Consider the following 17,654-nt stretch of genomic DNA (forward strand, 5'->3'; position numbering starts at 1 on the left):
TGTATTTTAGTAAAACAATGTTTGAAACTTCTGGGCATTTTATATGAAATATACTTTAATCACAAGATTCTAAATAAATGTTTACAAGAAGGCATCAAACATTTCAATAACACACACACAAACAAACAGCAGCATGATTTTGAAAGTAACCATCAGAATGTACACTAATTAAATAAAGTTTATAAAATGAACAATTCACTATTAAACTCATTTTGTCATGACAGTCCTGCATGAAAATTTACAAAATGAACAATTTACTCTTAGGTCCATTTTGTAATGAAAATCCTACAGAAATAACTCTCCTGAACACAAGCTGAAATATGAAGGGTGCTTTGGAAGCATCTGGTTGTTCCAGGAGATTGTTGAGGGCCTTTTCCTCGTCCCCTTCCTCCATTATAAGGAAAAGAAGCTCTTTCACCGGCTCCCGGAGTAGATGTCTGTTGTAATGGAGCCATTCCACAACTTCTGTCCGAGATTACTGGGATCTCCTTCATTACAGAATACTAAAGCAAAATGTAACTTTAATATTTCTTATTAATGTGTGTGTGTGTGTGTGTGTAACCTAAAACTAAGTACATAGGTAAACTATTATGCAATAATATATTGCAATACATATATTATACAAACAACTCAAAATATTCATTCTTCCAAAGACAACTGCCTTGTTGAAGTGGATTTGAAGAGGACTTTAATTTGACCAGTTTGGCTCTTAAATAATCTGGTCAATCAGAAAATAGCTGGTGATTGCTGTAACACTTGTTGCACTGCTGCAGCTCAGGTATGTGTCACCTGTCTGAATCCTGTTTCTACAGCCACACACGATTATCTCAATGACAATAAATGATATTCAAATAACTAAACTATATTGTTATGAACCCCACTTTTAAAAGACTTGATCAGGGAGGGGTAAAGCAACATAAAGTAAGCACAAGCCAAGATATGAATTCAACCATTTATTAATGGCTTAAATATTAATTAAATATTAATTAAACAGCTTACGAGCCACATTACAACGAGTGGCTGATAGAAGTCAAATCAACTAAACTAAAGCAAAATAAATCCAATATACAAACAAAACATAGATCAACAAAAAAAAAAATAAAGAAAACCTCAAAAGAAAGAAACACAAAGAAAGAGCACCGCTTGTCAGCAGCTAGCTGGACAACAAGACATGCACGTAGCTCACTGGATGCTTTCATCGTCGATGGCAGGACGGCAGCAGCTCCTCAACAAGTGTGAGTCAGAAGAGCATGAACGTGACGGAGGCGGACATGTGCTGGAACAGGGAGAGCCTCCACACAAACACAACCTCCACCTTATATTCAGTGCAAAACGTTATTGCTCAACAAGATGGAGGTGTTCGGGGGTGGAGCTCAACCTCGGGAAAAAGAGATGAAATCAATATACACACATATATATAAAACAAAACTTTAACAATGACAATATGGTAATATTAACACACAAACTATGTATATAACAGAGGAAAGTAAGGCAAACTATTTATTTTTATGAATAATAAATGTCTTCAAGACTTCACTGCAAGCCCCGTTTACAACATGCATACGAAAATTAATCGAAACATCAATAGAAAAAAAAAAGTTATATACTATGTAGAGGTTGCACCGACTAATCGACTAGTCGAGTCGTACGTCGCTTGCAGATCGCTCGTGCACAGAATCATTCAGAGCAGTAATGTACTGTCAACACTGTTCTGTGATTTCTCAATAAAATAGCTTAGAAACTGAGAAGTTCTATAATTTATTTCTTAACTAAATCCCACATATTCACTAGTAGAGAGACGCTGCCAGGTAGAATTAATTCACACACACACACAATCGCTCTCACTAATGCATTCATATAAATATAATCATTACTGTGCTACTTTATCTGATTTAAAACGAGCAGAAATCTGTGAGAAATATAACGACCCAAAGACAAAAGAACTGTTAAAAATGAGCTGTTATCGGAGCAATAGCCATGAATGCAGCTCTGTGTCATATGCCATAGTTGTGTACAAGGGTTTTTTACAGCTCCAGATGTATTTGTTCATTAATGACGTCACCAGCAACTAGTCGACTTCGACTCGACTTTCATCACATAAAAATCGACTTTAAAAAATCTGAAGTCGTTCAACCCCAATAGGGCTTGGGCGCAGGGCCAGATTGGGACTAATTTTCAGCCCTGGAGTTTCATGCCTTAGACCGGCCCACTTTAGTTCACAACTGACTATATTAAAATAATGTAATTAAAACCTGTAATTCATTTTATTTTTAAAAAACATCATCATTTCCAATTCAGTGCAAAAACAATAGCCTAAGTTTTGCTTCACAGTGAAGATTTATTAGAACAGTAAATAACAGGATAGTGTAAGAATCTCTTTTCTTTAAGATTTAGTATTCATAAATATCCAAACATTGAAAGAAAGAAAAAAAAATCTAATAAAAACAAATATATCAAACAAAATAAAAAATAAAGATTAAAATAAAATGTATTGCACTTTCTAATGACAGTATCGTCTCAGTTTCATTAATGTATTGCTGAATCATCAGGTATCATTAATTATCTCAGGGCATTTTTCATTGAGCGGCTGCTGCTGAAGAACTACAAGAAAAAGTTTGATACATGAGCGGTGGTTTGCAAACAATGTTGTTTAGCAATGTCGCTAGCATCTTGAACTGCCCCTAACTACCTTAACGTTTGCTTAATTACCGGCCTCGTCGTCTCCGTTTGTTTTTTTTGAGGAAGAATGTGCTCAGCTTAGAACATTTGGCCGCGTCAGTTTCCAAAGCTTTCTTCTTATTTATTCTGGACTTTAGCGCCGCATTTGCGCTTTCTGTTATCCATTTTTATCTCACTTTTTTTTTTTTTTTTTTTTTTGAGCAACTTGCAAGGTGACGTGTTGGGGAGGGGCCAAGAGAGTCAACAGATAATCACGTCATCATTATCTTGCAGGCTGCACTCTGCGAGAAAATATTAAATAAAAAATAGTGGGATGGTGGTAAAATAATAAATAAAAAGAGTGGGGCTGCGGTAAAATAATAATAATATATAATATATATTTATATATATATTTCAACCCAGTGCCATGAAAACAATGGCCCTCGCAGACAAAAAAACATACCGGCACTCCGGGAATTTTCCCGGTGCTCCCGATTAGCCAATCCGGGCCTGCTTGGGCGCCAAGTTGCATTCTGGGACGTGGCGGCCATGTTGTCAGCTTCGCGAAATGTAAACACCCAGCAAACAGGGGACGTCCCCCGGACGTTCCGAACGTTCCGATTTATAACGTTCGCTGGCGGACGTTCGGGGGACGTCCGGATTTGGTCCGCTTTTGACGTTCGCTGGCGGACGTTCGGGGGACGTCCGGATTTGGTCCCCTTTTGACGTTCGGAGGACGTCCGGATTTGGTCCGCTGGCGGACGTTCGGAGGACATTCGTCTGAGACAGTTTGTGAACGTCCCTGTTTCGTCCCTCATCTGCCATTTCCATTCCAACACTTGAAAAATTCAGTCCTTTATCTTTTATCATCAGACCTGACCAGTGTTGGGCAGTAGTTACATGTAACTAAATAACGTAATTTAATTGCAAAATAAATGTAGCAATTTGTTAATGTAATGTAAAATGTAATTAAATCACAGTTAATTATGATATTGTTAATGATTACAAAGGGAGTTACATTTGAATATTTTCACACATACATATTTAAAATGAGACACCAATGTTTCTGGAGTTGAAGACACAGAATATGACACATGCTTATTCCATAACTGTTTTATTTCCTATTTTGGTTTATGTAAATTATTTATTTATTTTATTTTATTTTTAGATTAACGGCCTTTTTTTACAAAGCATTGTTAGATGCCAATGTTTCCTGTCATAGCTATGCAAAGATTTGATTTCAAAAACAGTATCATAGCTATTAAACTATATCTTATGATTTTAAATCTGTATTTAACCTAAAAAAAGAGTAAAAAGAGCTGCTAAAGTCCTATTTTGAGGTGGTTGTACTTTACAATTAAATTATAGTCTTAATTCAAGTGAAGAAGGATTCTGAAATATGAGAGTAATCAGTGTTGAGTACCACTGTAACATTAACCCTGCCTGCTTTAAATGATTCAAAATAATCAACATTTGAAAACAATAGAAATTTAGAAAAGTAATCAAAAAGTAATCAAATGTAATCAGTTGCATTACTTAAAGTCACTTGAAACAGTGACACTACATATTACATTTTAAATAATTTAATTTGTAATCTGTAACCTATAACATTTCCAAAGTAACCTTCCCAACACTGGACCTGACACCTTGCAACTCAGACAAAGAGAGTTGACAAAATCAAACTAATATAAACTCATATTAGATTTTAAAGGGTATTTTTGCCTAAAACAAAACTGTAATGATAACAGATTGCAAAAAAAAAAAAAATGTTTTGATTTGCTGATTGATATATATATATATATTTTTTACTATATAGATTTGAATACATTGTAAAATAAAGTTAATGTTAAATTAATAATTTTCATTTCTGGAAAAAGAAAATAGGAGTAACTTCTGTAATGAAAAATGTCATTAAATCAGGAGTCTGTTTCCAGTATTTAAACATCAAAATCATGATGCTTAATCATGATGATATAAACTTTCAATAATATAATTGAACAGAGCTACAATTCGGTTTATGCATGAATGAAGAAAATATGTTTGCATCCCAGGAGCTCTACTAGAATGTTATAGAGTGAATGCCAAGGAAAACATGAAAAAAAAAGTGAAAAATAACACAGGTAAGACAAATAAATTAATTATTTTCATTTACGTATTAAACTGTCTATTTGTGCTATATAAATAAACTTGTATTGTATATATAAACTGTTGGTAAGACGACAAGAAAAGTTATTTAGGAAATAAATTATTTTAGTTATTGCATTTAAGACTGCTACACTACATGGAGCTCTAATAAAAAAGTAATATAGCCACACTGGAGATAGAATCCAAGCAGCTGTCGATCAAATGAGCACATGACCGAATTAAATCACTATAGGGCACGCGGCATGTATCCATGGCAACGCTCAGCCGCTAATGACAGTTAACGGTCATCTGGTGATTTCCTCAGACACGGCTTTGAGTTTTCGCTTTTGTTTGGTCAAAAAAGGTATTTATTCTTTTATATTATTAGACATTATAGATACCGTAACTACTGTTTATCTCCTAATGCTTACATTTGATCAAGTTTACCTTTTTAAACCTTTGCTGAAGTTGGCCCACGCAGCTGCTGAGGTTAGGCTATGTGAACACTTTCTAAGCTAACGTTAGCTTGTAAAGCTGAAATGATTAAACGTATATAATACTGGCAGATATTAAACTTAAATATTTAATTTCCATATGGTAAAAATACACACTGAGACGCCTATATGCGGCAAAAAGGCATGTCCGCTAACGTTACATTTCGGACCGCTTGGTCTAAATCCAAACTGTCAACAGTCTTTACAAATCGTTTGTCAATGGATAAACGACAGTCCTAAATATATAAAGTCATAACACTACTGAATGTGTTCATTTAGTTGTTTTAGGTTAAAAGACAATGGGAAGAAATGCCATCGACTAACCACAGCTGACAACCAGAGACGCGGACACGCCAAAACACACACACACACACACACACACACACACACACACACACACACACACGAAAATAGCCCTGCAACTTTACCATTGTTCAATTAAAATAAATCTATTTTGCTTCATACAGCGTGTCTGTTGTCTTTGATTAGCTTAAAAGTACAATAAAATGACATTTAGAGGATTTAAAGTGAAAGTCCCCTAAACGTCCCGAATGTCCGCTGCACGTCCTGTGAACGTCCCCGTGAACGTCCGCGGGACGTCTTCGCGAACGTCCGCTCGACGTCATGCGGACCCTACACGCTGACGTCCGGGGGACGTTCGCAGAGGCCATTTAGGGGACGTCCTGGGGACCTTTTTTTGTTAGCTGGGCATACAGCAAGTTGAACGAGAAGAGCAGAGTTGGGAGAAAGAAAAAAAAATGTCAAAATTGCGAAAAGGTTGTGGGATTTATAGGAATACGCTAAATAGGGATGCCAGGGACCGGTATGTGGACAAAATCGGCACTATTAACGGTTTGGAATCATATGAAATTCCCAAAAAATAGTACGGAGACTTGTTGCCGCACTTTTGCATTACAGATATCTTCGGCTACCTTGTTTGTTTTGTGAGCGCCTACACTTCAGAATAGTTCCGAAGCTACAAGTCAAGTCTCATGTACAGTTCACAAATGGATGGGTTCAGGAGCTGCAAATCATAGAACCGGAACAGCGGCAAAAAGTATACAGTAATCCGGTAAGCTGCGCTCTAACGTTACCTAGCTGCTAGTTTAGTAACCGTTAGTGCTAACAACCATTCACACATGGACTTTTAACAATGTGTTTCAAAAGTGTAGTTAGTACCTGTCCACCCTCCCGTTTTTCCGGGGTTCTCACGTATTTGAGCTGTTTTCCCGCTGTCTTCCCGTTTTAGTATTTTCCTGTGAAATATCCCGTTAGCTCTTCAATCGGACCTGTCAAGTCTCTGTGTTGTTGTCCGGTTGCTACTCCTTGTCCATCCAGCGAACAGCATCGTTTTTCTTACTTGAAAGCAACCTTAGCGTGATGTTGGGCTTTTTAAGATAGCGTGGTTGTTGTGAGAGCACGATTTCATGCCAATCTGTAACTAAAGTCACGTTAGACCTAGCTTCACAAATCGCTTTTTTGCTGTCAGCAGAGGGATAGCAACAAAAAGATGAATGTTGAAATTTCCCGTATTTTGGATGAGTAACTCGAGAAATTTCCCTTATTTTCAATGTTGACTTAAGCTATATAAATTAATATTCAGATGTTATGGTCTCCGTAGTCGCGCCCCCAAGCAGGAAAGCGGTGTAAAGTTAATCCATTCTCATTTTGTTTTCCCCATGGCGATTATGTGTTGCGCTATTACACCCCACAATACAGCAACGGTTGAAAATGGTTAAAATAGATTTTTAATTAATCAAATTAAGACACACGGATGAGAGGGAGTATGTCTAAACACCGCGCAGTAGTCCGAGTAGCAGTAAAGGAGGCAGTCAATGTGGCGGCCACGCCAAGTAATGACGTCACGATGCCCAAGCCCTATTATATACTATAAAGTATTAAAACAAATTCAAGCTTCAATATAATATAATAAAGCCAAGCACATATAAAATACTTAGCAGTTAAATGTTTAACGTGATATATAAGATAATTATTAAACATGACAGCAAAAACATTACAGACTACTCACCGTGCTCTCCCGTTGTCAATAACTCCGCTCCTCACTTCCGGTTCTGTGTCTGCGGGTCTGCAGCTGGATATATCCCGCTTCGAGTCGTTCCTTCATCTCGTGACGGACCAATAAGCTTTGACCATAGACTGGAGTTACCCTGGCAACAAATCTGTGTGTATATTCTTCTTCTTTATGATTTTAAGCGTACTGCCTTAATGTTTTAATGTTTGTATTGTTTAATAATAATATTAATAATAATAATAAAAGACTGTATAAAAGGTTTTAACCTGTCGTCCATTCTTTGGTCATGTGACGTGAAGGCATTGAATAGCGAAATTTATTTAAAAGCTTCCTTACAAACGGGTGCATGGTCATTATTTTCATCATTATCATCAGTATTATAATTATTAACTCTTACAGTTACTACGTTTCTGCTCTCAAATTGTAGCTTTTTACTTCCTACAGTTTATAAATGTGTGAATTTCTGTCATGATGGTTATTTTACATACACTGAATGTTGTAACAAAAGTAATAAAGAGTTGGTTATTTTTATTATTATTATTATTATTATTATTATTATTATTATTATTATTATTAAGTCTCTTTCCGGCTCAGTTAAAAAAAAAACAGATGACTTGATAGATGAACTAATCCGTTATTTTTGGACCTGGTTATAATTGAAGCTCAAAGAAGATTGAATGCATGGTTCAGAGAGACTTGCGCTTGAGAGGCAGAATACTGCTTGCTAAGGCTTACATACTCTGCACTTGATCTATATGTGGACAACAACATCTGTAAAGAAGTTGATAAAATCATGTTTAATTTTGTTTGGAAAAACTAAATCCATTATGTTAAGAAGTCTGTATTAATGAACATGTATGAGTATGGTGGGTTGAATTTTCTTGATTTGTCTTCTTTGAACAACACTTTCAAAATGAATTGGTTTAGACAGTTTTTGTGTAATCCAAACCAAATCTGGAATGTTATCCCCAATTACTATTTTTCCAAATTAGGGGGTATCCCTTTCCTATTGATCTGTAATTATAATATTGCTAGAATGCCTTACAACTTATATAAATTTCATAAACAGGCATTACTTGCATGGTCATTAATTAAGCACAATTTCTCCCCTGTCTTGTACTTCATCTGGAATGATCAAGACATTTTATAAAAGAGAGAATCTTTGTTTTGTGGTGTCTTATTGGAGGAATGTGGCTGATCATATTGATTGGAAAAAAGTATGGACTCTGTTTTCGAAATATAATAACAAGGTTAGAGAAATCTCATTCAAATAATTACACAGAAAGTGTTTTTGAAAAGGTTTAAATCAGACATAGATACAAGCTGTTGTTTTTGTGGTAACCCAAATGAAACTGATATAAATATCGTTTGGGATTGTCCTCATACACAGCTATTTTGGGTTCTTTATTTGGTTTCTCTCTGCTTTTTAAGGATGTACTGTTTGGATTCTTTAATATTCAAAAAGACACAAATAATTAATATTTTATTATTAACCTATTATTACTTCTTGCAAAATTTCATATTCACTGCAGTAAATTCACTCATCAAAATCCTTTGTTATTTAAAAAAAGAGGTTCAACCCTGTATTCAAACTATTTCGTCTTCCAAAAATATTACAGCTGTTAATATATTTAATATTTTTATTTTTTGTTAAAGCTGTTGTTTAGTACTTATTTTTATGTTTATAACATGCTTTGCATGTAATGTCACCTCTTTGTATGTGATTTTGATATTCTCTGTACATTTATCTTTAGTACCTTGGCATTAATAATAAATAAACAAATATAAAAAATAAACTAATCAGTTCTCTTTCCGTCTCAGACTGCATTGACTGAAACAGGTGAACTAGACTAATTCCAGAACAGAACTTATAGAATTTTGCGCATGCGCGACTGAACGAATCAATCCCGGAGACGACTCGTTCTTCCCGAGTCGCATTAAAGATTCCAATCGTTCAAAAACGTTGTGTCAGGTGACAAACATCAATCGTGAAGATCGCACAGGTGTTTAACAGCGATCACAAACCGGAAGTGTTTGAAAGACTTCTGGATTCTGTTCCTGCAGCACAAGATCGTCTGAACTACTGCAAGTAAGTCTGAATACTTTCACCATTACACTTATTTAGGAGAATGATGAACGCGTTTCAGAGCTGGATGAAGCGGGATTTGTTCAGTTATAACTTATACCTGTCTGTCGACGAATAACAAACCACCGAGATACAGAGAGATATTAATAAAACAAACCGTTTAAAGTTGATGAATGTTAAAACATTTTTACAAGTCTGTAAAAATATCTATAAAAATATGGACTAGCAGTCTGAATAATTCTAAAAGTCTTGTTTCATTTCCTCCTTTTTGTATTTTAAGCCGTATTTTAAGACCGAAAGTGTTTTGTGGTCCAACCTAACCTGTTCTTCTGGACAGACAGGTAGATAGACACGAGCAAAACAAATCTTCTTTTAAACTTCTTAATGATCCGAAGCTTAATATATAGTAACTTATTACTGATAGTAATGTGTATGTAAATAAAATCGTGTGTTGTGAGTGATCTGAGTTTATTACATGGCAGTATATTTGTAGCATATTTGATTTGTATATTGATTGCTTGATAAGTCAAAGATTCAGCACTAGTTATTTTCTTCATCATTTGTTCCTCTGAACTCTCATGATCTTGATCTGATTGTCATGTCCAGGTCATGATGAGCATCTGATCGTCTTCAGAGACACAAAGATCTCAGTGTTGAGCTGTTCATCTGCAGTATGTCAGAGAAGAGAGGAAAGATGAGTCTCTCACACAAACAGAGGTAAGACTGTCTCAGGTCAAAAACAGCTTGAAACTTGTTAAATGTCTAATTTTTAAATCCTGTACAACCCCAGAATTAAAATGTTTTACATGTTTGTTTCAGGTTGCACATTCAGTGCATAGAAAATGTAAATAATGATTGCAAACTGAAGTATCTTTTGCAGTAAGTGTTAAATGAACTAAAATGAGTAATGGATTTTTAATGACTATAGAGGAGTGATCTTTGCCCCATAACATTGAATGACTCGATATATTATGGTTAGGCCTATGAATATAATATTACGTTTAGATAATCCCCAAACAAACAGAAGGATTCTCAGTGATTTTACTCTGGAGACAGATCTGTAATTATTTAACACAAAACGCAGAATGTGGCTTAACTTTCCCTCATATAACAAGTCTGTCTGTGATCATGGGCATAATTGCATTAATTTAATAAAACATCTAATAATACTACAGCAATAAATATTATTTATAACAGTCAGAACAGAACATTGTTTATTCTTTGGCTCCGGAAAGATATTGTTTGAATTCAGTTTCTTCACTTTAATCTGTCTTTAATCTCTCAAGTTCATTGTGTCTGTTTGTAAGGGTCCACAATTTGGCCAAAAAATGGCTGTCACACTTGAGTGATGAAATGAATTTGTAGCAAAAACCTCATTAAATGTTCACTCTGCTGGATAAAAGGTTTGTTAACCGGCTCAAACCCATGCATGCATTGCTACTGTGGTATATTTATTAATCGCACAGACTGATTATTTTTCATAACATGTTCAACACGTCACACTGTACAGCCCTGGTGTGTAATCTGTAGATATGAAGTCAGAAGAGATGTGTTCCAGCTTTCATTAAAGATCAACTCTTACTTGTAGAGATTAAGACATGATACAGTAGTGTCCCAAATCAAAAAGATCACGCTTGACTGTAAATCACTGTCATTTGTTTCAGATGACAGGTTTACATGGTCTTGAAGTATGATGAAGATTAATTTGATTTTGATTTAGTTGGTTGATATAATGGAAGGGCCACATCAGAAGTGTCTGTGGTGAGAAAGTGAATGATGCTGAAACTGTAAATAATGAAAGGATGGGTGAGTGTTGAAGCTGGGGTCTATTGCTAGAGAAGATATAAATGAGGAAGGTGAGAGAAGTGAGACGACTGAAGAATGAAGCTGAATATGGGACAATGGTAGACATGAAGCTTGTTTGTCACATGAGGATGCTACTGATGTGACAGAAGAGAGCTTGGACTCTACTGTGATGGAAGGGGACTTATACTCTACTCTCCTTTTGCATTGCAGTATATATTGTAGTTTCTTTTAAGAATTGATTAAATGTATTCTATTAAAGTTTAAAAAATGTTCCCAATCTGTTCTTTGTGTCATCAGTGTAAGATCAGGATCACATGTGTCCAGCTCTGTGTCTGTGAAGAGTGACCGGTCAAAACATGATCCACCGAAATTCAGTGAAGAAACTCCATCAGCTACTGAAAGGTATTTCATTTGGTTTGTTACAACACCGCATCAGCTAATTTCTCCACTAGGATATCTGTGATAGAAAATAAGTAAATGATACAATAAATCACAGAGTTTCTGCTTCTTTCTTCACTGGACTGTGTCTAGAGCTTCTTTACATTAATACAGTTACACAGACAGACACTAGAGAGCATAAATTCAATAATGAATGTGACAATCAAACATGAATGTGTCCATCTATCTACAGAAATGACCATTTACAACATTAAACCTTTTAAAATGAGACTGAAGAATCTCTCTGTTCTTTGTGTCATCAGTGTAAGATCAGGATCACATGTGTCCAGCTCTGTGTCTGTGAAGAGTGACCGGTCAAAACATGAACCACCGGGATTCAGTGAAGAAACACCATCAGCTACTGAAAGGTATTTCATGTGTTTTGTATTATGGCATTAGCTAATTTCTCCACTGGGATATTTGTGATAGAAATTAACTAAATAAAACAGTAGATCACAGAATAATATCTGCTTTCCTTTTCATTGAAGTCGGTCTGGAGCTTCTTTCCAGTAATAGTTACACAAGCAACAACAACGAGGAATAAATTCACCATAGATACATGAATATGTCCTTCTATCTGTTTAATTACCATTTGCAGCATTAAACATTTTCAAACAAGACTGAAGAACTGTTTCATAAGCTGTGTCCCAAACCACAAGTGCGTGGACTCCGAAGTGCGCATTTGAAGTGCGATTGCGTCACAGGAGCGCGACGAAGGGTGTCCCAAACTGAAGTGTGTGGACTCCGAAGTGCGGATGTGAATTGCGATTGCGTCACATCGTCACGACGTAAGCTGTCCCAAAGTCAGAATGCGCACTTCGAAGGGCGCATTTGAAGTGCGAATGCGTCACCGCAGCGTGACGAAGGCTGACGAATTTCTAAAGCGACTTCAAATGCGTCCTTCAGTTCCCATGAAAATGAAGTGTACATCTATGGACCCTTCGCACCCTACCATATCCCAGAATCACTTGTGCGCATATGACGACGGTGGCAGGTGAGAGTTCTGTGGAGGACTTCACATGGATATGTAAGTAGGCTATTGTATTTTCATTCACTCAAATACCTAGCGAAAGTGTTAAAAGCCAGGTTTTTTATATAAAAATAAACTTTTAATATAGTATTTTTTACATAAAGCCCACAAACAATAAGAGAGCCGCTATCTAAGAAAATGGTCTTTCTCTCTGTTGTGTTTTTGAAGTGCTGTCATGCAAGACATGTCTACAAATGTTTTAACAAAACTTTAACACTGCAGCATTTTGCATGACCTGTTGTGTCATATTTTTTCTATTGGTAAGATTACAAACCTGTCTTTATATTTTTCATAAGTGTTTCCATTTTCTCTTGTTTTATTACTATTCTGGAGCGAGTGAGCCTGCTGGAAAAGACTTAAAAATGCAAAGTTAATAGTACATTTTTAGTTGTAATTCCTTGTGCTGTTGTTGTTAACAGGCATGGTCTATTTGCTAAGTGTCCTGGGACAGGTGAGGGAGTGAGTGGAAGCAGTTCAGGGAGGACATCAAACTACAGAGAGAGAGAGAGAAGAGTGCAAGTTTTCTCTTCTTAAAATAATGCATAACAAATACATTCTTCATTAGCCAAGAGATAACAGTAGGAAAAAATGTGTATATTACAGTTTTTTCAATATCTTTTTTTTATATCAAATTGTCAATGGAAGAAACAAATTTTTCTAGTTTGTTTTTGTGATGCAAGTAAAAAATGAAATGCATAAGTTGTATAAATCTTTATTTTTTTAGTGTGTAATTTATTCATAAATAAACCTATTTAGTACTTTCTGTACATTTTGTATTTGTGTTTTTCATATTCACTTGTAAATAAAAGTACTCATGAACATTGTATTTTTTTTTAATGCAGCATATAATTTTTTTTTTCACAAAACATTCTTTTATGTGTTTATTTTTTTGTTCTGTCCAGCGCCGACACATTCAGCTTTATCCTGCAGTACAGGGGTCTGCTCTGATTTAGGGAAGGAAAAGAGAAATAGTTTAGAGCTATGAAAACGTAATTAGTACAATAAATATTGAGATGCTTTCGTAAACTATAATAACTACTAATACCATATTGGGGAGAAACTACTAGTTGTCATATTTAAAACCTTTGCTAAAGGGACAGTTCACCCAAAAATAAAACTGTCCTAACTAAAAATATTATCTTGTATAATCTAATATATTTAAGGTATTGAGAGTAAAACTGTTGGGTAGTTTAATCTACAACAATGCATCATGTTGTAAAAGACCATTATTTTTTTAGTTTTACTGTCCTGTGAGAAAGAAAAAAAAACGTAGTACTTTATATTTTTACGAGTATGCATAACGAATGTACTTTCTTACAGTTTTGAAAATGAAATTAACATTTATTGTGAGAATATGAATACATTATTGTAACTATATGAAAGACTGCATCTGCAGGACTGGGACCGGTCAAACAGAGCACTGTCAGCTGTCACAGATGCCACTGAACATTAAGCTGTACTATGCTAAAAAATCAGTGTATTCCGTTTTATTGTCATGGTTAACTGCCTTAAAAAATATGGCTTGCAAACCTGTCTACATATGATCACCTTGGTCAGGATAATAAACTATATAAAATCGCACCTTTGTAAGATATCACTCAGCATTTTGTTACGTCCATAGGGACATAAGTGATTTTGTCTTTTGATTAAATTAACCATTGGGTGTGTTAACTGCTATGTGTGTGTTCATGTATTTAGTAGTTTTTCATATGTTTAAATGCCAGTACAAATTACTACCATATTGATATTGTACATTATACAAATACAAATGGTTAACTGAACCAGACCTGTCATTTAACAAATGTTAACTTGGTTGCATCATCGGCATTTCTTTTATAAATAACTAGTTAAGTTGTCCAAAGTAATTTAACGATACCATTCACAGCGTTATTCAAACGGACCTTTTCACTGACGTAATGACGCAATTACATGCACTTGCTAGCCTGTTCCATTTACATGTTCTCCGAATGCTAAAGAGGAGTCTTGCTTAGCCTCTGAAGGAAGTGACTTGGAAGGATCAGTCCTGCCAAGGAAGTATCCTTGACATTGAGAAACACCTCTTGTCTTCGAAGTCAGTGTCCTTCGAAGTGTGTACACTCAACTTTGGGACACAGCTTTTCTGTTCTTTGTGTCATTAGTTCTCTCCTTATAGGACAGAAAAACTTAAATTTGTACTTGAACAGAACTTTATTTTTAACAGCATTAACTTATAACTGCAGCATTAATACCTGATGTTTCCTCTTTGTGTTTGATTAAAAAAAAAAAAACAGTAGCAAGAGATTTGTCTAATATATTGCCTGAACCACATTTAATTTTATTCTCCATTTTAATAGGCTCCAAAATGAGACATTAGACTCAGACTTCCAGATTAACAGGAAGCGCAAGAATTTCACAGACAAACTCCTAGGAATCTTCCAGGTTGAAATAATATTTAATGATTATACTTGCAACAAATAAATTGGTTATTGGACAATGTTTATGGTTTCTTCTATAAATATTTTTAATTACTGATTATATAATTTGGACCAAATGAACGTGGATTTGGTTTAATTGTGTTCTTTTGCCTCTTTTTCTTCTTTGTTTATAGGATCTTGAGAAGAAGATAATCACATTTCTAAAAAATGAACTGGACCTGTTTAAGAAAATATTACAAAAAGAGGACGTGCAATACTTTGTGAAGGACTTTAATGAGAACAGATGCAGTATGAAAGAAGCAGCTCTTGATCTCACGCTCTACTTCCTGAGAGAGATGAAGCAAGATGAAGCTGCTGATACTCTAGAAGGTAAGAGACTGTGTTCGCTGCTTCCAGTGCTGTGTAAATCTGTTTTCTCTCCCACAATCACTGTTATGACTCGCAGGAAGATCATTTGCTGTTCATATGCCGTTCATATTATGTTCATAACCTGCTCTGTCTCTTCCAATGACAGACTTCCACATTCTGTTCTGAACATAAACTCTAGACAGTCCTAGACTAAACAGTCTTTTATTTCTGTGTTTAGATGAGCTGATCTTCATTCATCAGCTAAAGTGTAGCCTAAAGAAGAAGTATCAATGTGTGTCTGAAGGAATTGCAAAGCAAGGTTACTCTACACTTCTGAAGAACATCTACACCGATCTCTATATCACTCAGGGTTGTAGTGAACTGGTCAATACTGAACATGAGGTGAGACAGATTGAAGTTGCTTCCAGACGTCATGAATCACAGGAGATACAGGTTGAGTGCAAACATTTGTTTGAAGCACCTGTACAAGACAAGCAGATCAGAACTGTACTGACAAAAGGAGTTGCTGGCATCGGAAAATCAGTCTCTGTGCAGAAGTTTGTTCTGGATTGGGCCGAAGGAAAAGAAAATCAAGATATCAGCTTCATATTTCCTCTTCCATTCAGAGAGATGAACTTAAAGAAGCAAGAAAAACTAAGTTTGATGGACCTTATAACTCAGTTTTTCCCAGAGACAAAAGGACTGAAGCTTACAAGAAGAAATCAATTCAAAGTCTTGTTCATTCTTGATGGATTGGATGAATGTCGTCTTCCTATAAACTTTAAGGATAATGAGACGTGGTCTGATGTTTCATCACCAGCCTCTCTGGATGTTCTCCTGACGAACCTCATCAAGGGAAATCTGCTTCCTTCTGCTCTCATCTGGATCACCAGCAGACCAGCAGCTGCCAGTAAGATTCCTCCTGACTGTATCGACCGGCTGACAGAGATACGAGGATTCAATGATGCACAAAAGGAGGAGTACTTCAGAAAAAGATTCAGAGATGAGAATCAGGCCAAAGAAATCATTGATCATGTTAAACAATCAAAGAGTCTCTTTATCATGTGCCACATCCCAGTCTTCTGCTGGATTTCAGCCACTGTTCTCCAGAACATTTTAGAGGAGAAAATAAATAATTTTGTGAAAAACAATCAGGCTGATGATGTCTGCAAAACACTGCAGGAGTCAAATACTGAAGACACTCCTAAGACTCTGACACAAATGTACACACACTTCCTCAGATTTCAGATCCAGCATAGCAGACGAAAGTATGATGGAGAACATACACCAGATGTTTCCTGGGATAAAGATGCCCTCTTTTCACTGGGGAAACTGGCATTTGATCAGCTGGAAAGAAACAATGTGATCTTCTATGACACAGATCTGGAAGCCTGTGGTATTGACGTCTATAAGGCATCAGTGTACTCAGGCATGTGTACCCAGATCTTTAAGGAGGAAACAGGGATCACTCTTGGTACCATGTACTGCTTCGTTCACTTGAGCATTCAAGAGTTTATTGCAGCCCTTTATGCACATCTGCTTCTAGACATCAACAAGAAATATGTGTTTGATCAAGACTCTACAGAACAGGAAAACAAAAGTGAAAACATGATTGATTTGCTTAAGACTGCAGTGGACAAGGCACTAGAGAGTGATAATGGACACCTGGATCTTTTTCTTCGATTCCTCCTTGGTTTGTCACTCCAGTCCAATCAGAGACTCTTACAGGGTCTGTTGACACAGGAAAATAGAAATGAGCAGAGCAAAAAGGAAATAGTTCAGTACATCAAGCAGAAATTAGAGTCTAATCTGTCTCCAGAGAGATCCATCAATCTGTTCTACTGTCTGAATGAACTGAACGACCAAACTCTGGTGGAAGACATTCAGACCCACCTTAGCAAAGGAAGTCTCTCATCTGCTGATCTTTCACCTGCCCAGTGGTCTGCTTTGGTCTTTGTGTTGTTGACATCAGAGGAGGAGCTGGAGGAGTTTGAGCTTCAGAAATTCAAGAAATCAGACGAGTGTCTCATTAGATTATCAGCAGTCATCAAAACCTGCAAAAGAGCTCTGTAAGTTATTTAATATATCTTGTCATGTTTTGTTCTCATCTTAAAATTACATGAATCTACATTGATACATAGCAGGCTTGGACACCACGATTTATAGTGATAATTAACCATATACCAGTTATAAGTAGGGGTAGGCCTCACGATACGATATTATC

At 36.0% G+C, this 17,654-nt stretch overlaps 1 protein-coding gene and 1 long non-coding RNA gene across 2 annotated transcripts in view; one reads left to right on the top strand and one right to left on the bottom strand.

Moving 5' to 3' along the window:
- Positions 1-17,481, bottom strand: part of LOC127987779 (uncharacterized) — a 188,456-nt gene extending 170,975 nt beyond the window's left edge. Inside the window, exon 1 of the long non-coding RNA XR_008161379.1 lies at positions 17,324-17,481. This is a non-coding gene — a long non-coding RNA (uncharacterized LOC127987779). The remainder of the gene's footprint in view (positions 1-17,323) is intronic.
- LOC127987694 (uncharacterized) overlaps positions 1-17,654 on the top strand; it is a 2,462,016-nt gene that overhangs the window by 1,169,855 nt on the left and 1,274,507 nt on the right. The gene's annotated exons all lie outside the window — the stretch shown is intronic.

This window comes from Carassius gibelio, chromosome B22 (assembly GCF_023724105.1).
Source record: "Carassius gibelio isolate Cgi1373 ecotype wild population from Czech Republic chromosome B22, carGib1.2-hapl.c, whole genome shotgun sequence".
Taxonomy (NCBI): domain Eukaryota; kingdom Metazoa; phylum Chordata; class Actinopteri; order Cypriniformes; family Cyprinidae; genus Carassius; species Carassius gibelio.